We start from the raw sequence: 25,073 nt of genomic DNA on the forward strand, positions 1-25,073 counted from the left end.
AGGGGCTCCTACAATAAATCAAACCTGACAGAAGGTTCAGAGGTCAATTGATACCCAACACTACATTCTGAGAATGTGAGACTGATTGATGTTTTTTAAAATTTACCTATCACATTTACAGAAATGTTAATTAATGTGCATTGTCCCCGTCAAATGCATAAATTGTGCCACTATTAGCATCATGCTAATCTGAGTGAGAATGCCACATTCAAGTCATTACACTAAACACGGATCAACCGGTAATATCCCACTGTTAAATAAATAGCCCTGGAAACCAAACAGTTTACACATTTTGCCAAACAGTATCTCTGACTTCCAAACCCAAACTATACTAACCCAACTAAAGGAGATCAAGTCTAAAATGTCCTAACGTGCCTATCTGCCTGGTAAAGCAGGAGCAGAAACAGGCCATATGTAGTGTAGCAGACAGGGAAGAGTGAAGCAGAGCAGTAATGACAGAGCGGAGAATGATTCAGGTCATTACCACTGATAGCTGAGGGGAGGGAGAGAGAGAGAGAGAGAGAGGGAGGGAGGGAGGGAGGGAGGGAGGGTAGAGAAAAGGGTGGAAAGGGGAGAAAGAAAATGAGAGAGAGATAGAGAAAGAAAGAGACAGAAAAGCAAGAGTAAATAACTTAAAAGCAGGACCCACCAGTAACTAGCCTTCCTTTCATCCCCCCATTTCCGTTCAACCTTCTTCACTTCACTCCGGGAAAACAACCAGTTACACTCTTTCCTCCACACATCCCCCCCCTCCCCCCTCCATGAACAGCCAGCCAGTACAAAGGACAGTATAGAATAGAGGAGGTGACACATCCTGGTCCAGAGACAATCAATAACCAACCACACAAAGGAACAACGCAAATCCCACAAGCCCCTGACACAGTCCCACAATGCAGAATTCTGAGTGGAGCGGCCTCCTCAACTTACCTTCCCCTGCCCCAGCTCGTCTAAGACTGAGAACCATGACCGCTGCTGCTACCCACTGATGCTTACTCACTCACATACACACATACTGACAGACACACGCTCTCTCTCAATGAAACACACACCGACTCTCGAACATACAAGCGAACGCAAGCACAAAACCACATATCCCACTCACACTGGCTAACAAACAAACACACTGAGTCACAAGCAAAGTCGAACACTCGCACATTGCCCCTCACATAGTGAGAATTACACGTGGCAGGAATGCAGATGATGTTGGTTATGTTGTGAAGTCGCTATGTCAGCTGTTACTGCTGAAGTCATAACATTCCCAAAACTTCCCCCATCCCAACTCACTCAGCTGTCAGATCAGAGCTGGCCATGAAAAAACAGAGGGAGGGAGGGAGGGAGGAGGGCTGTTGAGCCAACTGATCTGTGGGTTTCATTCTAAATGATTCTAGTCTAATACCAGGACTGTGTCCAAGTTGTTCTGTGAATCAGCCAGACCTACATGCCATTCCAAAGCATTACAGGCATCCAAATATACAGCTTTTCTCTGCTTAACACACTCTACACATGCACATGTACATGAACACACACACACATAAACACAAACACACATTTTCCAACAGCACAAATGTGCAGCTCCTCTCTATTAGAGGCTTGACTCCACTGGCTTGTGTGCGTCTCCAGAGAGACAGAGGGTCCATCTGACCACAACCACACAGACCAGATGACACACACACACACACCAAAATCTCGCCTCTATCCCGCCCCTGCTGACCTCATTGGAGTGTAAACAAACTTATCTGGTCGCTAAGTAACCAGCTGCAACCACCTCCTCTTTAGCAGGCATGAAAAGAGGACAGGGGAAGGGGGAAGTACAGAAGAGGAGAGCGATGGAGAGGGAGATCAGAAAGAGAATGACAGAGGAGAGACAGAATGACAGAGAGGGAGGCAAAGAGTGTTAATCCAGGATAAGGAGAGGGGGGCTAAAGTTGCAAAGCTTAAATAATGACCTTCTCCTCTTCTGGAAATCCAATATAAATGTTTAGTGTGAGCATAGTGCTACAACTGTATAAATACCTGAGTGTGGAGGGTTACTCTCACTGAGCTGGGCTGCAGGGAGGCGAGAAGAGACCTGGCATCCGCTGCACTGAGACACACATAGTCAGTCCTCTCCTCACCGATTTAGATATATAGACTTTATTGTCCTCAAAAACCACCTTTCTCTTCATTTACCATCTTCTTAGTTATTCAATTATATTAGCTAGACAGATAGTCATTCAAAATACATCTTTCAAACGGGACCTTTCTCCTAACCACTTACTGGCTCTTCATGTGAACTTCATGTGATCTTGACACACCCTGCTAACCCATACCTATCATTGACTGGGACTTTCTGCTATAACTTCAATTTAAATTGCCAGAAATGGCCCATGTATATTCATGCAGAACATTAATATTGGATGAGAGAACCCTTAGGGGTTGAGTCTGGACAGATCTGTCTGGCTCATCACACACCTTGCACATCAACACCACCACAGGCTGGTTCTAGAACATTCCCATAATGTTCCATAACGTTCCATAATAATATCAAGCTTCTCAGAATGTTCTTGAAACCTTAACCTAAAACAAAAGCATCAGAGGCCTTGAAGCTGATAGCATATCTTTACATTGTAGCATTTGATCAACACATGAACATGGCACACCATAGGAATGCTATGTTTTTCCCTGCGTAGCATAACATACACTGAGAAATGTATGGACTAAAAACTATTCCAAAATAGCCCACAGAGATGTTCATGTGGCTGTATGATGACTTTCAGCTGTGATGTTTTGTTTCCATCATCTCAGCCATGTTGTGTTTCCCCTACATAGATTGAGCATTTTGATTGGTTTAACCATGACCTCTAACCCCTAACCTATAACCCTGATTGTCAGTCCGTCTGGGGTCAAGGCAGGCCAGGCTAGTCATCAATTGGAGGTCAGCGACTCCATATAAAATGAAACTGTCATTGTGGTGTTGTTGCTATTGAATGCCAGCGGGTTGAATGCATCAAAGCACCAGCTTAATTTTACCCCATTTTATACACTTTAAATCAGTGTAATTGCTAACAGATTCCCATGTACTGATCTGTGTGTCTCTCTATCTAATCCCGGCCTCCATTTATTTATTTTCTGCATGGACACGCTTTTAAAATTGCACATTTAAGACCTGCCCCCCACCGCTTCTGAAAAAAGTCCTAGGGGAAACACTGCACAGCACACACATCCTTAGTATTTCATGGTATATTTAGAACCATGACAACTGCACAGCCATTTGCCTGTCCTTTCATTCCCTATAGCCAGGAGCAATAACCTCACCCCCAACCCCCACCCACCCACACACCCCGACACGCACGCACGCACGCACGCACGCACGCACGCACGCACGCACGCACGCACGCACGCACGCACGCACACACCTGCTGTTCAGACCCACAGAACATGCACACACTTGCTCTTTCCTCTAGTCCGGCATGTTCTCTAAGAAACTCCCAAACACCTGCTCTAACGAAGAGACGGGAAGATAGAAAGACAGATAAAATAACCTCCACCATTCACCCTACATGTTCTGAGAAACACAGGAACATTTACATCAAATAAAGAAAGAAAGAAAGAAAGAAAGAAAGAAAGAAAGAAAGAAAGAAAGAAAGAAAGAAAAAGAGAACCCAGAGTCCTACCGGAGGACCCCTTCCACGGGGAACAAGGGATGAAGGAAGGAGAGAAAACGTGCCTGTCCACCAAACGAACGAAACGCCCGCCTCCCACACTCTTTCACCGAATCAATTTCACACTCTCTCACCTCCCCACCACTGTGATGTCATTCATTCATCCGTTTCCCCGTTGCTATGGCAAAGCCGCTGCTTGGAGAGTCGGTTCTTTACGTTATTCTCCTCATCTCTCTGTCCAACCCCCACCTCCCCTTCCAACCTATTCTGAGGGGTGCAGAAACGTCCCACCCAGAAGCCCCCGTCCCTTCATAATTTCTGTCCTGTCCTAGACAGGGGTAAGGGTACAGGTTTGGAGGGATTATTCTCCTCATCTCTCTGTCCAACCCCCACCTCCCCTTCCAACCTATTCTGAGGGGTGCAGAAACGTCCCACCCAGAAGCCCCCCTCCCTTCATAATTTCTGTCCTGTCCTAGACAGGGGTAAGGGTACAGGTTTGGAGGGATGGGTGTGTAAGTCAGAACAGGGAAGGGGAAGTCACCTTCACTAGTGGCTCAGATAACTGTGCTTGTGTCCTAAGGATTATTACTAACATACTGAACATTCTGTATATGTCTGACACAAACAAACAAAGAAACACATGTGCCACCTATCTCTTCCACAGCTATTACCGCCTACACACCAAACACACAAGAACACACACCCTGCAGCGTTGTCTGATTGTATCCCTGTGTCAGTCCAACGCAGGTACTAATGAATAGTTCATGGTAATCCCCCTCCCCCATATTTACTATATTCCCTGTGTTAATCCTCATGTTGACCTTGGGGACCCTCCTGATTCAGCCACACATGCAAGCGCACACACAAACACCACCCCCAGTCTGGGTTCCACCCGTTATTTAATTACGAGCCCCCACCCCCACCCCCGCCATACCACCCACCCCAACATCTCCCACAGACCAATCTGTGATCTTCATTATAGCCATCTACCCCCGATATACACACGCCCTACACACCCCACCCAAAGACATATCGGTCCATACGTTACTTATTTACTGACCACCCCTTCATCTACAAGTTGAGAGGTACTGGCCTGGCGAGGGGTATTGCATTAGGGAGATAATTAAGAAATGTGTGTTCAAGATATACAGACAGAGACAGACAAACAGACAGAGGAAACAGACAGACATAAATAGATGGGGATACAGGGGGAGTAAAGGGGATACAGGGAGCGTAAAGGGGATACAGGGAGAGTAAAGGGGATACAGGGAGAGTAAAGGGGATACAGGGAGAGTAAAGGGATACAGGGAGAGTAAAGAGGATACAGGGAGAGTAAAGGGGAACACGGAGAGTAAAGGGGATACAGGAAGAGTAAAGGGATACTGGGAGAGTAAAGGGATACTGGGAGAGTAAAGGGGATACAGGGAGAGTAAAGGGGAACACGGAGAGTAAAGGGGATACAGGGAGAGTAATGGGGATACAGGGAGAGTAAAGTGATACAGGGAGAGTAAAGGGGATACAGGGAGAGTAAAGGGGATACAGGGGGAGAGAGTAAAGGGGATACAGGGAGAGAGAGTAAAGGGGATACAGGGAGAGTAAAGGGGATACAGGGAGAGTAAAGGGGATACAGGGAGAGTAAAGGGACACAGGGAGAGTAAAGGGGATACAGGGAGAGTAAAGGGATACATGGAGAGTAAAGGGGATACAGGGAGAGTAAAGGGGATACAGGGCGAGTAAAGGGGATACAGGGCGAGTAAAGGGGATACAGGGAGAGTAAAGGAGATACAGGGAGAGTAAAGGGGATGCAGGGAGAGTAAAGGGGATACAGGGAGAGTAAAGGGGAACACAGAGAGTAAAGGGGATACAGGGAGAGTAATGGGGATACAGGGAGAGTAAAGTGATACAGGGAGAGTAAAGGGGATACAGGGAGAGTAAAGGGGATACAGGGAGAGAGAGTAAAGGGGATACAGGGAGAGTAAAGGGGATACAGGGAGAGAGAGAGTAAATGGGATACAGGGAGAGTAAATGGGATACAGGGAGAGTAAAGGGGATACAGGGAGAGAGAGAGTAAAGGGGATACAGGGAGAGTAAAGGGGATACAGGGAGAGTAAAGGGGATACAGGGAGAGAGAGAGTAAAGGGGATACAGGGAGAGAGAGTAAAGTGGATACAGGGAGAGAGAGAGTAAAGGGGATACAGGGAGAGTAAATGGGATACAGGGAGAGTAAAGGGGATACAGGGAGAGTAAAGGGATACAGGGAGAGTAAAGGGGAACACAGAGAGTAAAGGGGATACAGGGAGAGAGAGAGTAAAGGGGATACAGGGAGAGTAAATGGGATACAGGGAGAGTAAAGGGGATACAGGGAGAGTGCAGTGTATAAAGTCAGAACATCTGCTGTCTCAGCCATTGCCGGTCACCAAGGGCATACCCCAAAACTTGATCCTAGGCCCCACGCTCTTCTCAATTTACATCAACAATATACGTAGCTCAGGCAGTAGGAAGTCCTCTCATCCATTTATATGCAGATGATACAGTATTATACTCTGCTGGAACCTACCAGGATATGTTAAACACTCTACCTCAAAGCTTTCTTAGTGTCCAACAAGCTTCTCTGCCCTTAACCTTGTTCTGAATACCTCCAAAACAAAGATCTTGTGGATTGGTAAGAAGAATGCCCCTCTCCCCACAGGTGTGATTACTACCTCTGAGGGTTTGGAGCTCGAGGTAGTCACCTCATACAAGTACTTGGGAGTTTGGCTAGACTGTATACTGTCCTTCTTTCAGCACATATCAAAGCTGCAGGCTAAAGTTACATCTAGACTTGGTTTCCTCCTATCTGCCCAGCAGCTAGCCAGCTAGCAAACGTTCACCGTCTACCGTAGCACTGTAGTAACTATCACACTCAACTGAACGACTTGATTAGTGTAGTGTTAGCTAGCTACATAGTTGTCTTTGCTGTCTTCGTATCCAAGATAATTGTGTAGTTTAGAGTGTGTAGTCTTAGAGTGATTATCTTAATTTACCGAGGTTAGCTAGCCAGCTATTTGTCGTCCTTAACGTAGGAGTCACTCCTAGCTAGCCAACAGCTAGCCAACGTCTACTGAATAGAACTTTCGCATTCCGGTCGCATTCCGCTTCGCTCCACAGGTAGTATCACATTTTCATTTCATTTCATTACAGTCCCAACGGTGTCATTTGTTTGATCGTAGCTAGCTACATAGCTAGCTACATAGCCGTCTTTGTTTCAAAGATAATTGTGTAGTCTAGAGCGATTTTCTAGGTTAGCTAGCCAGCTATTGTCGTTCTTTTAACGCAACGTAACGTAATCAACACTGCTAGCTAGCCAGCTAGCCCCGAATAGCAGCATTGTAGAAACTTTACACTCAACGGAACGACTTGATTAGTGTAGTGTCAACAACGCAGCCACTGCCAGCTAGCCTACAAAGTCAACAACGCAGCCACTGCCAGCTAGCCTACCTCAGCAGTACTGTATCATTTTAATCATTTTAGTCAATTAGATTCTTGCTACGTAAGCTTAACTTTCTGAACATTCGAGACGTGTAGTCCACTTGTCATTCCAATCTCCTTTGCATTAGCGTAGCCTCTTCTCTAGCCTGTCAACTATGTGTCTGTCTATCCCTGTTCTCTCCTCTCTGCACAGACCATACAAACGCTCCACACCGCGTGGCCGCGCCACCCTAATCTGGTGGTCCCAGCGCGCACGACCCACGTGGAGTTCCAGGTCTCCGGTAGCCTCTGGAACTGCCGATCTGCGGCCAACAAGGCAGAGTTCATCTCAGCCTATGCCTCCCTCCAGTCCCTCGACTTCTTGGCACTGACGGAAACATGGATCACCACAGACAACACCGCTACTCCTACTGCTCTCTCTTCGTCCGCCCACGTGTTCTCGCACACCCGAGAGCTTCTGGTCAGCGGGGTGGTGGCACCGGGATCCTCATCTCTCCCAAGTGGTCATTCTCTCTTTCTCCCCTTACCCATCTGTCTATCGCCTCCTTTGAATTCCATGCTGTCACAGTTACCAGCCCTTTCAAGCTTAACATCCTTATCATTTATCGCCCTCCAGGTTCCCTCGGAGAGTTCATCAATGAGCTTGATGCCTTGATAAGCTCCTTTCCTGAGGACGGCTCACCTCTCACAGTTCTGGGCGACTTTAACCTCCCCACGTCTACCTTTGACTCATTCCTCTCTGCCTCCTTCTTTCCACTCCTCTCCTCTTTTGACCTCACCCTCTCACCTTCCCCCTACTCACAAGGCAGGCAATACGCTCGACCTCATCTTTACTAGATGCTGTTCTTCCACTAACCTCATTGCAACTCCCCTCCAAGTCTCCGACCACTACCTTGTATCCTTTTCCCTCTCGCTCTCATCCAACACTTCCCACACTGCCCCTACTCGGATGGTATCGCGCCGTCCCAACCTTCGCTCTCTCTCCCCCGCTACTCTCTCCTCTTCCATCCTATCATCTCTTCCCTCTGCTCAAACCTTCTCCAACCTATCTCCTGATTCTGCCTCCTCAACCCTCCTCTCCTCCCTTTCTGCATCCTTTGATTCTCTATGTCCCCTATCCTCCAGGCCGGCATGTCCTCCCCTCCCGCTCCGTGGCTCGACGACTCATTGCGAGCTCACAGAACAGAGCTCCGGGCAGCCGAGCGGAAATGGAGGAAAACTCGCCTCCCTGCGGACCTGGCATCCTTTCACTCCCTCCTCTCTACATTTTCCTCCTCTGTCTCTGCTGCTAAAGCCACTTTCTACCACTCTAAATTCCAAGCATCTGCCTCTAACCCTAGGAAGCTCTTTGCCACCTTCTCCTCCCTCCTGAATCCTCCTCCCCCTCCTCCTCTCTGCAGATGACTTCGTCAACCATTTTGAAAAGAAGGTCGACGACATCCGATCCTCGTTTGCTAAGTCAAACGACACCGCTGGTTCTGCTCACACTGCCCTACCCTGTGCTCTGACCTCTTTCTCCCTCTCTCTCCAGATGACATCTCGCGTCTTATGACGGCCGGCCGCCCAACAACCTGCCCGCTTGACCCTATCCCCTCCTCTCTTCTCCAGACCATTTCCGGTGACCTTCTCCCTTACCTCACCTCGCTCATCAACTCATCCCTGACCGCTGGCTACGTCCCTCCCGTCTTCAAGAGAGCGAGAGTTGCACCCCTTCTGAAAAAACCTACACTCGATCCCTCCGATGTCAACAACTACAGACCAGTATCCCTTCTTTCTTTTCTCTCCAAAACTCTTGAACGTGCCGTCCTTGGCCAGCTCTCCCGCTATCTCTCTCAGAATGACCTTCTTGATCCAAATCAGTCAGGTTTCAAGACTAGTCATTCAACTGAGACTGCTCTTCTCTGTATCATGGAGGCACTCCGCACTGCTAAAGCTAACTCTCTCTCCTCTGCTCTCATCCTTCTAGACCTATCGGCTGCCTTCGATACTGTGAACCATCAGATCCTCCTCTCCACCCTCTCCGAGTTGGGCATCTCCGGTGCGGCCCATGCTTGGATTGCATCCTACCTGACAGGTCGCTCCTACCAGGTGGCGTGGCGAGAATCTGTCTCCTCACCACGCGCTCTCACCACTGGTGTCCCCCAGGGCTCTGTTCTAGGCCCTCTCCTATTCTCGCTATACACCAAGTCACTTGGCTCTGTCATAACCTCACATGGTCTCTCCTATCATTGCTATGCAGACGACACACAATTAATCTTCTCCTTTCCCCCCTCTGATAACCAGGTGGCGAATCGCATCTCTGCATGTCTGGCAGACATATCAGTGTGGATGACGGATCACCACCTCAAGCTGAACCTCGGCAAGACGGAGCTGCTCTTCCTCCCGGGGAAGGACTGCCCGTTCCATGATCTCGCCATCACGGTTGACAACTCCATCGTGTCCTCCTCCCAGAGCGCTAAGAACCTTGGCGTGATCCTGGACAACACCCTGTCGTTCTCAACTAACATCAAGGCGGTGGCCCGTTCCTGTAGGTTCATGCTCTACAACATCCGCAGAGTACGACCCTGCTTCACACAGGAAGCGGCGCAGGTCCTAATCCAGGCACTTGTCATCTCCCGTCTGGATTACTGCAACTCGCTGTTGGCTGGGCTCCCTGCCTGTGCCATTAAACCCCTAAGACTCATCCAGAACGCCGCAGCCCGTCTGGTGTTCAACCTTCCCAAGTTCTCTCACGTCACCCCGCTCCTCCGCTCTCTCCACTGGCTTCCAGTTGAAGCTCGCATCCGCTACAAGACCATGGTGCTTGCCTACGGAGCTGTGAGGGGAACGGCACCTCAGTACCTCCAGGCTCTGATCAGGCCCTACACCCAAACAAGGGCACTGCGTTCATCCACCTCTGGCCTGCTCGCCTCCCTACCACTGAGGACGTCCAGTTCCCGCTCAGCCCAGTCAAAACTGTTCGCTGCTCTGGCCCCCCAATGGTGGAACAAACTCCCTCACGACGCCAGGACAGCGGAGTCAATCACCACCTTCCGGAGACACCTGAAACCCCACCTCTTTAAGGAATACCTAGGATAGGATAAAGTAATCCTTCTCACCCCCCCCCTTAAAAGACTTAGATGCACTATTGTAAAGTGGCTGTTCCACTGGATGTCATAAGGTGAAAGCACCAATTTGTAAGTCGCTCTGGATAAGAGCGTCTGCTAAATGACTTAAATGTAATGTAAGTGTTTCCTCTATCGTAATCACTCCTCTTTCACCCCAACTGCCAAAATAACCCTGATTCAGATGACCACTCTACCCATGCTAGATTATGGAGAGACAATTTATAGATCGGCAGGTAAGGGTGCTCTCGAGCGGCTAGATGTTTTTTTACCATTCAGCCATCAGTTTTGCCACCAATGCTCCTTATAGGACACATCAGTGCACTCTATACTCCTCTGTAAACTGGTCATCTCTGGTTATCATCACATGACCCACTGATTGATGCTTATTTATAAAACCCTCTTAGACCTCACTCCCCCCATCTGAGATCCCTGCTGCAGCCTTCATCCTCCACATACAACACCTGTTCTGCCAGTCACATTCTGTTAAAGGTCCCCAAAGCACACACATCCCTGGGTCGCTCCTGTTTTCAGTACGCTGCAGCTAGCGACGGAAACGATCTGCAACAAACACTCGAACTGTACAGTTTTATCTGCATCTCTTCATTCAAAGACTCAACCATGGAAACTCTTTACTGACAGTTGTGGCTGCTTTGCGTGATGTATTGTGGCCTCTACCTTCTTGCCCTTTGTGCTGTCGTCAGTGCCCAATAATGTTTGTACCATGTTGTGCTGCTGCCATGTTGTGCTGCTGCCATGTTGTGTTGCTACCATGCTGTGTTGGCTTGTGTTGCTGTCATGCTATGTTGTCGTCTTACACGGAACCCAAACCGACTGTGCGCGTGTGCGCCATCGTGCATCAATTTATTATATCCAATTAATTGTATTATTTAAAATATCAAAACAAACTGTGAATCAATTACATTAATTTGGGGACAGGTCAAAAAGCATTAAACATGTATGGCAATTTAGCTAGTTAGCTTGCACTTGCTAGCTAATTTGTCCTGGGATATAAACATTGAGGTGTTATTTTACCTGAACTGCACAAGGTCCTCTACTCTGACAAATTAATCCACACATAAAACGGCCAACCGAATCATTTCTAGTCATTTCTCCTCCTTCTAGGCTTTTTCATCGTTGAACTTATATGGTGATCACATCTAAACTTTCATAGTATTACCACGATGTCCGGCAAAAGAGTTCGTCTTTCAATCACCCACATGGGTATAACCAATGAGGAGATGGCACGTGGGTACCTGCTTCTACAAACCAATGAGGAGATGGGAGAGGGAGGACTCGCAGAGCGATCTGCGTCAGAAATAGAAAGGAGTTCTATTTTAGCTCTTGGCGTCTCAGACTCTTGTTGGCGCGCGAGCAGTGTGGGTGCAATAATTGAATAACATGGATTTCTACATGTATTTTGCGATGCTCGCGCACGCGACGTGTCAGGTCTGGTTAGCATTTTAGGTCTCTCTTTATGTAGTGTTGTGGTGTCTCTTGTCGTGATGTTTGTTTTGTCCTACATATTATTTATTTTTTATCCCCGCAGGAGGCCTTTTGCCTTTTGGTAGGCCGTCATTGTAAATAAGAATTTGTTCTTAACTGACTTGCCTAGTTAAATAGAGATACACAAATAAATAAAGGGGATACAGGGGGAGTAAAGGGGATACGGGGAGAGTAAAGGGGATACAGGGAGAGTAAAGGGGATACAGGGAGAGTAAAGGGGATACAGGGAGAGTAAAGGGGATACAGGGAGAGTAAAGGGGAGGGGGCAGGGAGGTAAGGAAAAACAGATCCAGATAAATAAAGGAACAAAACAATGTGTGATGGAATCTCCTCTGTCACATCTTTCATCAGATTTCTCTCTCTTTCTCTTACTGAATCTCTCACCATCTCCATCTCTCTTTTATCGTTTCAATCACTCCAACATCCCTTGGTCTCCCTACCTCATCATTAATCAATCGCTTCTGACTGTGACAGCTTATGTGTGATCAGTTATTCCTGATGCTGTCCGTGTTACAACTTAAATGAACACATGGAGCTATAGCTGTGACATGGTGGCAAGATTTCACAAATTGGGAACTAATCGAACATTTCTCTGTCTGTTTTCCAGATAGACTCAATACTATCATAAACTCGACTGTTTTGAGGATATAGGGTATGGAATTCAATCAAATGTGTAAAAACCAGGATGCTAGGAAAACAACATGTACTGGAGAGAAGGGGAGATGGGGGAAGGTGGCGAGAAGGAAGGCAAGAGCGGTATGGATTATTCTTATTCATTATTCTTATCCGTATTTTTTGAAACTGCACTGTCGGTTAGCGGCTCGTAAGTAAGCATTTCACTGTAAGGTTGTATTCCTGTTGTACTCAGCATTTCACTGTAAGGTTGTATTCCTGTTGTATTCAGCATTTCACTGTAAGGTTGTATTCCTGTTGTACTCAGCATTTCACTGTAAGGTTGTATTCCTGTTGTACTCAGCATTTCACTGTAAGGTTGTATTCCTGTTGTACTCAGCATTTCACTGTAAGGTTGTATCCCTGTTGTACTCAGAATTTCACTGTAAGGTTGTATTCCTGTTGTACTCAGCATTTCACTGTAAGGTTGTATTCCTGTTGTACTCAGCATTTCACTGTAAGGTTGTATTCCTGTTGTACTCAGCATTTCACTGTAAGGTTGTATCCCTGTTGTACTCAGCATTTCACTGTAAGGTTGTATTCCTGTTGTACTCAGCATTTCACTGTAAGGTTGTATTCCTGTTGTACTCAGCATTTCACTGTAAGGTTGTATTCGGCGAATGTGACTAATACAATTAGATTTGATTTGACTAATATGGACTTGGTTCTCCCTTTGCTGCTATAACAACCTCCGCTCTTCTGGGAAGGATTTCCACTAGATGTTGGAACATTGCTGCAGGGACTTGCTTCCATTCTGCCACAAGAGCATTAGTGAGGTCGGGCACTGACTTTTGACGATTAGGATTGGCCCGCAGTCTGCGTTCCAATTCATCCCAAAGGTGTTCGATGGGGTTGAGGTCAGGGCTCTGTGCAGGCCAGTCAAGCTTTTCCACAGTGATCTCGAAAAAACCATTTTTGTATGGACCTCGCTTTGTGCACGAGGGAATTGTCATGCTGAAACAGGAAAGGGCCTTCTCCAAACTGTTGCCACAATGTTGGAAGCACAGAATTGTCTAGAATGTCATTGTATGCTGTAGCGTTAAGACTTCCCTCAATGGAACTAAGGGGCCTAGCCCGAACCATGAAAAACAGCACCAGACCATTATTCACACTCCACCAAACTTTACAGTTGGCACTATGCACTCGAACAGGGAGCATTCTCCCGGGCATCCGCCAAACCCAGATGAAGCGTGATTCATCACTACAGAGAATGCGTTTCCACTGCTACAGAGTCCAATGAAGGCGAGCTTTACACCACTCCAGCCAACGCTTGGCATTGCGCATGGTGATCTTAGGCCTGTGTGTGGCTGTTCGGCCGTGGAAACCTATTTCTTGAATACACCTGTCAGCAACTGGTGTGGCTGAAATAGCTGAATCCACTCATTTGAAGGGTGTCACATACTTTTGTATATACAGTACCAGTCAAAAGTTTGGACCCAACTACTCAATCAAGGTTTTTTCTTTATTTTCACTATTTTCTACATTGTAGAATAATAGTGAAGACATAAAAACTATGAAATAAGTGTGAAACAATTTTTTTTTTTTTTTAAGTGTGAAACAAATCAAAATATATTTATATATTTGAGATTCTTCAAAGTAGCCACCCTTTGTCTTGATGACAGCTTTGCACACTGATATTCTCTCAACCAACTTCATGAGGAATGCTTTTATAGCAGTGTTGAAGGACTTCCCACATATGATGTGCACTTGTTGGCTGCTTTTCCTTCACTCTACGGTCCAACTCATCCCAAACTATCTCAATTGGGTTGAGGTCAGGTGATTGTGGAGCCCAGGTCATTTGATGCAGCGCTCCATCACTCTTCTTGATCAAATAGACCTTACACAGCCTGGAGGTGTGTTTCGGGCCATTGTCCTGTTGAAAAACAAATGATAGTCCGACTAAGAGCAAACCAAATGGGACGGCGTATCTCTGCAGTATGCTGTGGTAGCCATGCTGGTTAGGTGTGCCTTGAATTCTAAATAAATCACCATCAGTGTCACCAGCAAAGCAGACCCACACCATCACACCTCTTCTTCCATGATTCACGGTGGGAACTACACATGCGGAGATCATCTGTTCAACTACTCTGTGTCTCACAAAGACATAGCTGTTGGAACCAAAAATCTCAAGTTTGGACTCATCAGGCCAAAGGACAGATTTCCACCGGTCTAATGTCCATTTCTTGTGTTTCTTGGCCCAAGCAAGTCTCTTCATCTTATTGGTGTCCTTTAGTAGTGGTTTCCTTGCAGCATTCGACCATGAAGGACTGATTCACACAGTCTCCTCTGAACAGTTGATGTTGAGATCAAGATTGTGGAAATGTGAAATTAATGTAGGTGAATATAATACATTCGATCTGGTAAAAGATACCATAAAGAAATCTATTTAAAATTGATTTCATATCATATTTGAAGTGCATGAGAAAGGTCACAATGTGTTATTGCAGGTTAGGTGCAATTTGCATTTTTGCCATTAGATAGCAGCAGTGTATTTGCAACGTTTTAGACTGATCCAATGAAGCATTGCATATATGTTCAAAATGTTGTATCAAGTCTGCCGAAATGTGTCTATTTGGTTTATTGATACATTTTCAAGTTCATAACTGTGTGCTCTCCTCAAACAATAGCATGATTTTCTTTCACTGTAATAGCTACTGTAAATTGGACAGTGCAGTTAGATTAACAAGAATTTAAGCTTTCTGCCCATATCAGATATGTATATGTCCTTGGAAATGTTCTTGTTACTTACAACCTACTTACAACCTAATCACATTAGAGCACATTAGCTCAAACCTCCCATGGGGGGTGGGGGGTCACTGATCCCGTAGAGGTTAAAAATGATGGACTGGTGTTCCTCTTTGATTATTTGAGCTGTTCTTGCCATAGGGACTTGGTATTTTACCAAATAGGGCTATCTTCTGTATACCACCCCTACCTTGTCACAACACAACTGATTGGCTCAAACACATTAAGGAAAGAAATTCCACAAATTAACAAGGCACACCTATTAATTGAAATGCATTCCAGGTGACTACCTAGATTTTGATAGGCTAATTGACATACTTTGAGTCAATTGGAGGTGTACCTGTGGATTTATTTCAAGGCCTACCTTCAAACTCAGTGCCTCTTTGCTTGACATCATGGGAAAATCAAAAGAAATCAGCCAAAAAACAATTGTAGGCCTGTACAAGTCTGGTTTATCCTTGGGAGCAATTTCCAAATGCTTGAAGGTACCACGTTCATCTGTACAAACAAACTTCTAACCCACTGGTATTGTGATACAGTAAATTGTAAGTGAAATAATCTGTCTGTAAACAATTGTTGGAAAAATGACTTGTGTCATGCATAAAGTAGATGTCCTGACCGACTTGCCAAAATTATAGTTTGTTATTTAACAAGAGATTTGTGGAGTGGTTGAAAAACTAGTTTTTATGACTCCAATCTAAGTGTATGTAAACTTCCGACTTCAACTGTAAATACTGGGCAGGCCATTATTTTGGCCATTGTTTTGGCTATCATGGCTATGTCCCCATAGGATGACAATGCCACCATCCATATGACACGAGTGGTCACTGAATGGTTTGATGAAGCATGAAAACGATGCCATGGCCAACTAATTAACCAGATCTCAACCCAATTGATTACTTATGGGAGATTCTGGAGTACCTTAGACAGTGTTTTCTACCACCAACAACAAAACTCCAAATGATGGAATTTCTCATGGAAGAATGGTGTCACATCCCCAAAATAGAGTTCCAGGCGTTTGTAGAATCTATGCCGAGGTGCAATGAAAGTGTTCTGGCTTGTGGTGGCCCAACACCCTATCAAGACACTTTATGTTGCTCTTTCCTTTTCTGGGTAGTTACCTGTATATATGGGCCTGACTAGTGGAGAGCCACTGATAGAACTTTGTCTGTAAATGATTAAAACAGCAGTGGACTCAAACCCATTGTTTGGAAACTGGTGGATTTCCTACAGACTCCTGCTGTGACCTGAAAAATATTATGCAAATCTCTCTCTCCTCTCTCTCTCTCTCAGGCTGTTTTGCCCTACATCTTTTCTTCCTATCGCACTCTCTTCATCTCATAGTCTACTTGTTCCTTCCTCTTCATCATTTTCTACCCTCTCCTATTTGTTCCGTGTATCAGTGACGATGACTACCTCTATATACTGTAGCTAAGTAGGTCAATATTCGGGATCATTCCATTTGACCGCATCCCTGATTTGAACAAAACTTTCCATACATAATTTGCAGTCAGAAAGTGACATTTTGGACCTGAATGTCAAAACATTGAGGATATAGAGATTTTGCATAGACCACCATACCATGAGACATTCATTACTTCATCACTGGAAAAGATAAACAGTTGAGTTTGATATAATTGAAAAGATAACTAACAGGAATGTCAAACTATTTTATAATTTCCTGAAGAAAAAAAACGTTTTTAATTTAAAAAAAATCTTTCTATAACTTTAATGTCAATGATCTAAAAATGTGTAAACTCAGATAAAAACAAAAAAAGACATACTAAAATTGGAATATAATTAACATTTTTACTTTCAAATGGTACCATAAAGATGGTTGGAGGTCCACACATCACAGAATGTTGACTTGAATGGGAATATCAGTTGTTATACATTATACTGTCAATCTTCCATAGGAAAACTATTGAAATCATAGAAATATAGATAATAGAATAGAACATTCCCAGATCCTCTAATGACTGCGGCCACCCGTCTGCTGGAGGCTTCAAGAAGCACTCAAACCGACTTGATCTAACTGCTTGTGAAGCCTATGTATTACTTCTTGTCGTTTATTTTGATTTTCATGTGCTTTGAGATTCTGTAATGAAAAGTGCTGTAAAAGTTTTTAATACATTATTATTATTATGTAAGTTGACATCTTTGTGGTAGTAACTGGAAGTTACAATTTAAATGAAATAAACATGTAAATGGTGTACCAGCTAAATTGCAGGAGTCTTTAAGGGATAGATCCATTCTGTAAATCCTACTTCTATGATTGAAATAACCTACCCTCTATTCAAGAGGATGCTGTGTCTCAACCAATGTTGGGCACAACACAAACACATCCGATTATGTTAATTAGGGTCTAAGTCAGAAGATTTGTGAATATTAACTAAATCTTCAAACATTTAGACAACTGGGGTTAATGGTAAAAAACCCAATTTTTCAAGAAATAAAAAAATATTTGACAAACCTGTTTGTTACCTTTTAAATGATAAGTCTACACTGTTAATCTCTTCCCGTGATAAAGACAATGTTTTGTCATTCAGGTTCAAAATGTCACTTTCTGACCACTCTGACCAGTTACACTCAAATTAAAAGGGGTGCAGTCAAAAAGTAATTGAAATCAAATGCAACAACCCTTCAGTTTTTCAGATTCCCCACCTCTGCAGTTCTGCTCTCCCACATCACTCCATAATCCACACCACCTCCTCTCTCACTCCTCATCCACCTCTCCCATCCCCCAACCCTTTTTCACTCCCACTCTCTTAAACCATGTCTCTCTCTCTTGATCACTCTCACATCTCTGTCTATTTAGTTGTCCCCTTAATATCTGCATCTTAGTTCTACTTCCTCTCCTTTCATACCTTCCCTCTCTTCATCCTTCTCTCTCTCTCTCTCTCTCAATATGCCCCGACCAGTGGGGGTCCTTACTGTATCATCATATTATTCCATGGGAAAAGCATGCACCATTTAACAATGACCAAATTGAATTATGGTTTAATATGAGATATGTTTTAAATCTTGCACACACCCACACAGCTGTTAACTTTTAAGACCCCACTCAAGCCCCATTCTACACACTCCACTCCTCTTACAATCCCAACAGCCACACACACCCCACAGTCCCTAAACCTCTCCCTCTCAAACACTCCTAACACTCAGTGACAGTCCTCCTCCAACACATTAAATGTTCAGGGAGCCTATTCTTTCACAGGACCACACACTCAAACCTTTTCTCTCAGATTCTCTCTGCCACCCTGTTTCCATTACCACTACTTTTACCCCAGCTCCCTCCCTCCCTCCCTCCCTCCCTCCCTCCCTCCCTCCCTCCCACCACACACACACACACACACACACACACACACACACACACACACACACACACACACACACACACACACACACACACACACACACACACACACACACACACACACACACACACACACACGCGCACACAGGTCCTGACTAGCCCAGACATTGACCCTGACACATAGCCCCTGGCCCACTGACACAGTAGCCAGTTATAGCCCAGGGAAAATAAACAAAGTCTGGAAGGCCACATATCACGTGGTAGGAACAGGCAGCTGATCATCAAACAAGGAAGTGTTCTACTCAAAATAACCACTCTCATTGTGAGGGGGTGAAATTCATGAGTGTAGCAGCCTTTGATGTGTTATATTGACTTGGCAGTGATTAAAGGGATACTGTGAGATTCAGGCAATTAAGACATTTTTCTACTCACCAAATGAACTTGTGGACACCATTTTCATGTTTCTGCGTGCAGTACGAAGGAAGTAAGACGTAGTTTCACAAGCCAACGCTAACTAGTGTTAGCACAATAACTGGAAGTCTGCAGGTACAGTCATTGCGCTAACACCAGTTACCATTGGCTCGCACTACCTTTAACTTCCTTCATACTGAACACCAGGACATAAACATTAGTGATGGCGCCGGAGGGGATGATTGCCATTTTACGGGCTCTTAACCAACCGTGCTATTTTGTTCGTTTTTTCACATTGTTTGTAACTCAGTTTGTACATAATGTTGCTGCTACCGTCTCTTATGACTGAAAAGAGCTTCTGGAAATCAGACCCGTGATTACTCACCTTGAACTGGATTAAGAATTTCTCTTTAATGAGTCGGACGAGAGGGATTTACTACAGACACACAAACAGGCCCTCATACCCCTTATTTGCAGGAGAAAGAGATGGAAAAGGTATCACGGAAGGAGATCGGAGTGCCTTGTGAGGATCCGCCTACGAGTGGCTAATCTGCCTTTGCCATCAAATTGATTTGATATGATTCACTCATGACTTCACGGCCAGTCACTACTCCAACACCATCATTAAGTTTGCCGATCACACAACAGTGGTAGGCCTGATCACCAACAACGACGAGACCGCATATAGGGAGGAGGTCAGAGACCTGGCTGTGTGATGCCAGGGCAACAATTGCTCCATCAACGTGATCAAGACTAAGGAGATGATAGTGGATTACAGGAAAAGGAGGACCGAGCACGCATCCATTCTCATCAATGGGGCTGTAGTGGAGCAGGTTGAGAGCTTCAAGATCCTTGGTGTCCACATCACCAACAAACTAACATGGTCCAAACACCAAAACAGTCGTGAAATTGGCACGACAAAACCTATTCCCCCTCATGAGACTGAAAAGATTTGGCATGGGTCCTCAGATCCTCAAAAGGTTCCACAGCTGCACAATTGAGAGCATCCTGCCTGACTGGTTGCATCACTGCCTGAGATGGCAACTGCTCGGCCTCCGATCGCAAGGTACTACAGAGGGTAGTGTGTACGGCCCAGTACATCACTGGGGACAAGCTTCCTGCCATCCAGGACCTCTATGCCAGGCGGTGTCACAGGAAGGCCATAAAAATTCTCAAAGATTCCAGCCACCATAGTCATAGACTGTTCTCTCTACTACCGCACACGGCAAGCCATACCAGAACGCCAAGTCTAGGTCCAAGAGGCTTCTGAACAGCTTCTACCCCCAAGCCAGAAGACTCCTGAACACTATTTGCATTGTCTCCCCCCATTTTTTACGCTGCTGCTACCCCCTGTTACTATAAGTCCCTTTAATAACTCTACCTACATGCACATATTACCTCAATTACCTCGAATAACCGGTGCCCCCACATTGACTCTGTACCGGTACCCCCTGTATATAGCCCCCACATTGACTCTGTACCGGTACCCCCTGTATATAGCCTTGGTATTGTTATTTTACTGCTCCTCTTTAATTATGTTACTTTTATTTCTTATTTTTCTCAGGTATTTTTTCTAGAAACTGCATTGTTGGTTAAGGGCTTGTAAGTAAACATTTCACTGTAAGGTCTACCTACACCTGTTGTATTCGGCACATGTGACAAATACAGTTTGATTTGATTAAAAATCCCTTTGAAAAAGCCCCTTGTGAATCCAATCCATCAACATAATCTTCATCATCACTCCTGGATAATGAGCTAATGTGAATTCCCAGTCCAAACACAGGGTATGGTGCAGGTTTTCCTGGCAGTATTCCAGACACGGTATTCCCATTCTTCTTATTTCATCTTTCTGTCCCCTCAGCTGTCAACCCTCTGACACCAGCCACGTGTGTGTGTGTGTGTGTGTGTGTGTGTGTGTGTGTGTGTGTGTGTGTGTGTGTGTGTGTGTGTGTGTGTGTGTGTGTGTGTGTGTGTGTGTGTGTGTGTGTGTGTGTGTGTGTGTCTTTGCAGAGATTCTACACAAGCCTCTCAGGAAATCCAATAAGTAGGTTAACCCTGCCAGCCGTCTGATCTAAGAATAAACTATAGACTGGGCAGGCTTAAGATACAGGAGACCCAGACGGAGGCTTGGGTGGTATACCGCATACTGGGGTATTTGGAAATAGCCACAGGATGGTTTTTCAATACTGATAACTATGTCTTTGAAGTTTTTCAATAAATTGTCATATTTGTAGCTACTTTTTCAGTAAATACCTGCAGTCAACATGTGCAATATGTTAGGATGTTAAGCAGATCGTGCTCTTCACCGGCCACATTATTTTACATTATGAAGCTTACCATAGTTCCCCAGAACAGTTGAGGCAGGCATGTGTTTGTTTGTAAATAGCACAACGGAAGAAAGTGGGAGCAGGTGAGTCCAGCTGTGTATCGACAGGGGTCACATTTTTTTGCTACAATAGAGTTATCAGGGGCGTGTAACTGTTTTTTCCACAGAAAGTACATTAGCGCAACATCTAATTAAGAAATAGCTTCATTTACATCAGATGACAACAGAAGTGCAAAACTATTTGGCTGGCAAGTAAATGAGAGTACAATAGAAAAGCAAGGTATTTTTTTGCAAAAACAATGCATGGACATCATATTTCTAATGTTTATCATAGAAATAATGTAACCAGCTACATTTCCTAATGTTTTGTTTAAAGGTAATCTTGCATTTTACCAGAGACAAATAGTAGGCTATAGGGCTGACATAATACCACCACACCAGAGTCATGAAGGCAGTCAAATTCCACTTGACCGTTTAATCACTGTAATTCGGCTTTTCCAAGCTCTGATGCTGCTGATGATCATTAGTAGCCTATCAAACTTGCTAACTGCCCACATTTGTCCCTCTAACCACTCTGACATCAATTCAAATGTAATCAAAAATCTGTTTCCAGACAGGTGCGTGATAATGGTCCATTCTAAATCAAAACAAATTTCACACATACATACATGATTTAGTACATGTAAAGACAAGATTTAATCAAGAATAGTGTGATGAGTGACAATATTATCCTTTCACTTGTGAATAATATATTATCACTTGTGAATGATGCCCAGCTTAAGGAAAACAGCGCATCATTTTTTTGCATCTTTTTCAAAACATACATAGCAGCGCGTGAGTTTCAAATTTGGGGAATATTATTTACACCACAAGAATACACCTTTATAATAAAAGCAATACATGCATTATCACATTTGTGGTCACTTTTGAGAATGGTGTTTCCCTGCTAATGGAACATTCACGCCAATAGCCTACTGCCATGTGCACATTGCTGTGCTTATAATGTGAAGAAACAGCCAAATACTTTATCAATATTTTAAGCTAAACGTTCTCATCTGTTGCATCAGGCTCATTGCTTAAAATAGGTTTTTTGATGTTAGTGGTTGTATTAATTTGGGATCGATTGCATCCCACAACTGTCCCACACTATGTTAGGAATATTTATTTTTCACACAGGTCAATAGGTTAACTTTTGTACTATGGGGGATAGTAGATTGACATAGGATAGTGCTTTAGCTGTTCAGTAAGCCTACTCATCTTGTTGGCTGATGAAAAGTAAATGTGGACTGTTCTTCCAATATCTTCAAAATGCACCTCAGAATTGGATAAGGAAGAGCATGTGTCTGTCTTCACTTGTAGCCTGTGACAGAAAGGTGCGTCAGCACACAGCCGTGGGGAATTGAAATAGAATTATTATATTCAGTCCAAGGGCACAATGGCCACTGGCCACAATAGGTATAGATTATTTTAGGGGGCATTGCGGCCACACAAAGGGGATGCAGCCGGGTAATTCGAGGAATTATGAGGTGCTTGTCAAACTGTGAATGAGAGACTGATGACGTGTGTACAGAATGCGCAAAACACAAAGCAGAGCGCATGCCTTTCATGCAACTTTTTTCAAATTATTGTTAGTTGCATCATGCAGCCTTAGAATGTATAACACATCTAGGCCAACATTTGTATCACAACGAAAGTTTCATAAATAACTCTAAATTAAGCATTTACAGTTGAAGTCGGAGGTTTACATACACTTAGGAAGGAGTCATAAAAACTTGTTTTTCAACCACTTCACAAATTTCTTGTTAACCTGTTGCTTCTACTCGGGACGCTTGCGTCCCAACTAGAGCTCTGGAAATGCAAATGCGCTACGCTAAATGCTAATAGTATTAGTTAAAACTCAAAAGTTCATTAAAATACACATGCAGGGTATCGAATTAAAGCTACACTCGTTGTGAATCCAGGCAACAAGTCAGATTTTTAAAATGCTTTTCGGCGAAAGCATGAGAAGCTATTATCTGATAGCATGTAACACCCAAAAAGACCCACAGGGGACGTAAACAAAATAATTAGCATTTCGGCATTACACAAACCGCACAATAAAATAGAAAACATTCATTACCTTTCACCATCTTCTTTGTTGGCACTCCTAGATGTCCCATAAACACTATTTGGGTCTTTATTTCGATTAAATCGGTCCATATAAAGCCTAGATATCGTTATATGTAGACTGTGTGATAAACGAAAAAAACATCGTTTCAAAACGTAACGTCATTTTTTAAAATTCAAAAAGTCGACGATAAACTTTCACAAAACACTTCGAAATACGTTTGTAATGCAACTTTAGGTATTAGTAAACGTTAATAAGCGATAAAATTCATCAGGAGGCGATGTAAAGATCATTAGCTGTCCGTCTGGAAATAATGTCCGGCTAGAAACTCAACGAAAATATCCGGTCCTAGACCATAGGAGATACGGTGCCCTGCATGTGTTTGACCAAGAAAAAACTCGAAGGGAAATGACAAGACTCTAGACACCGTGTGGAAGCTGTAGGTACTGCAACCTCAGTCAATTAATTGTGGTTCACCTTTATCAATGGGTTCAAGTAGCGCATGGATATATTTTCCCATTTTCAGTGATCAGTTTTTCCTGTGCTTTTCGATGTAAATGCCGTTCTGGTAAAGCCACAGCAGTGATTTAACCAGTTTTATAAACTTCTGAGTGTTTTCTATCCACACAGACTAAGCAAATGCATATACTATATTCCTGGCATGAGTAGCAGGGCGCTGAAATGTTGCGCGATTTTTAACAGAATGTTCAAAAAAGTAGAGGGTCGACTTAAGAGGTTAACAAACTATAGTTTTGGCAAGTTGATTAGGACATCTACTTCGTGCATGACACAAGTAATTTTTCCCAAAAATAGTTTACAGACAGAATATTTCACTTATAATTCACTGTATCACAATTCCAGTGGGTTAGAAGTTTACATACACTATGTTGACTGTGCCTTTAAACAGCTTGGAAAATTCCAGAAAATTATGTCATGGCTGTTGAAGCTTCTGATAGGCTAATTGACATCATTTGTGTCAATTGGAGGTGTAGCTGTGGATGTATTTCAAGGCCTATCTTCGAACGCAGTGCTTCTTTGCTTGACATCATGGGAAAATCAAAAGAAATCAGCCAAGACCTAAGAATTTTATTTTGGACTTCCACAAGTCTGGTTCATCCTTAGGAGCATTTTCCAAATGCTTGAAGGTACTACGTTCCTCTGTACAAACAATAGTATGCAAGTATAAACACCATGGGACCACACAGCCGTCATACCGCTCAGGAAGGAGACGCGTTGTGTCTCCTAGAAATGAACCTAATTTGGTGATAAAAGTGCAAATCAATCCCAGAACAAAAGCGAAGGACCTTGTGAAGATTCTGGAGGAAACAGGTACAAAAGTATCGACATCCACAGTTAAACAAGTCCTATATCGACATAACCTGAAAGGCCCCTCAGCAAGGAAGAAGTCACTGCTCCAAAACCGCAATAAAAAAGCCAGACTACGGTTTGCAACTGCACATGGGGTCAAAGATCATACTTTTTGGAGAAATTACCTCTGGTCTGATGAAACAAAAATAGAACTGTTTGGCCATAATGACCATCGTTATGTTTGGAGTAAAAAGGGGGAGGCTTGCAAGCCGAAGAACACCATCCCAACCCTGAAGCACGGGGGTGGCAGCATCATGTTGTGGGGGTGGTTTGCTGCAAGAGGGACTGGTGCACTTCACAAAATAGATGACTTCATGAAGAGAGAAAATTATGTGGATATATTGAAGCAATATCTCAAGACATCAGTCAGGAAGTTAAAGCTTGGTCGCAAATGGGTCTTCCAAATGGA

The sequence above is a fragment of the Oncorhynchus nerka genome, linkage group LG1 (assembly GCF_034236695.1).
Source record: "Oncorhynchus nerka isolate Pitt River linkage group LG1, Oner_Uvic_2.0, whole genome shotgun sequence".
In the NCBI taxonomy this organism is placed as follows: domain Eukaryota; kingdom Metazoa; phylum Chordata; class Actinopteri; order Salmoniformes; family Salmonidae; genus Oncorhynchus; species Oncorhynchus nerka.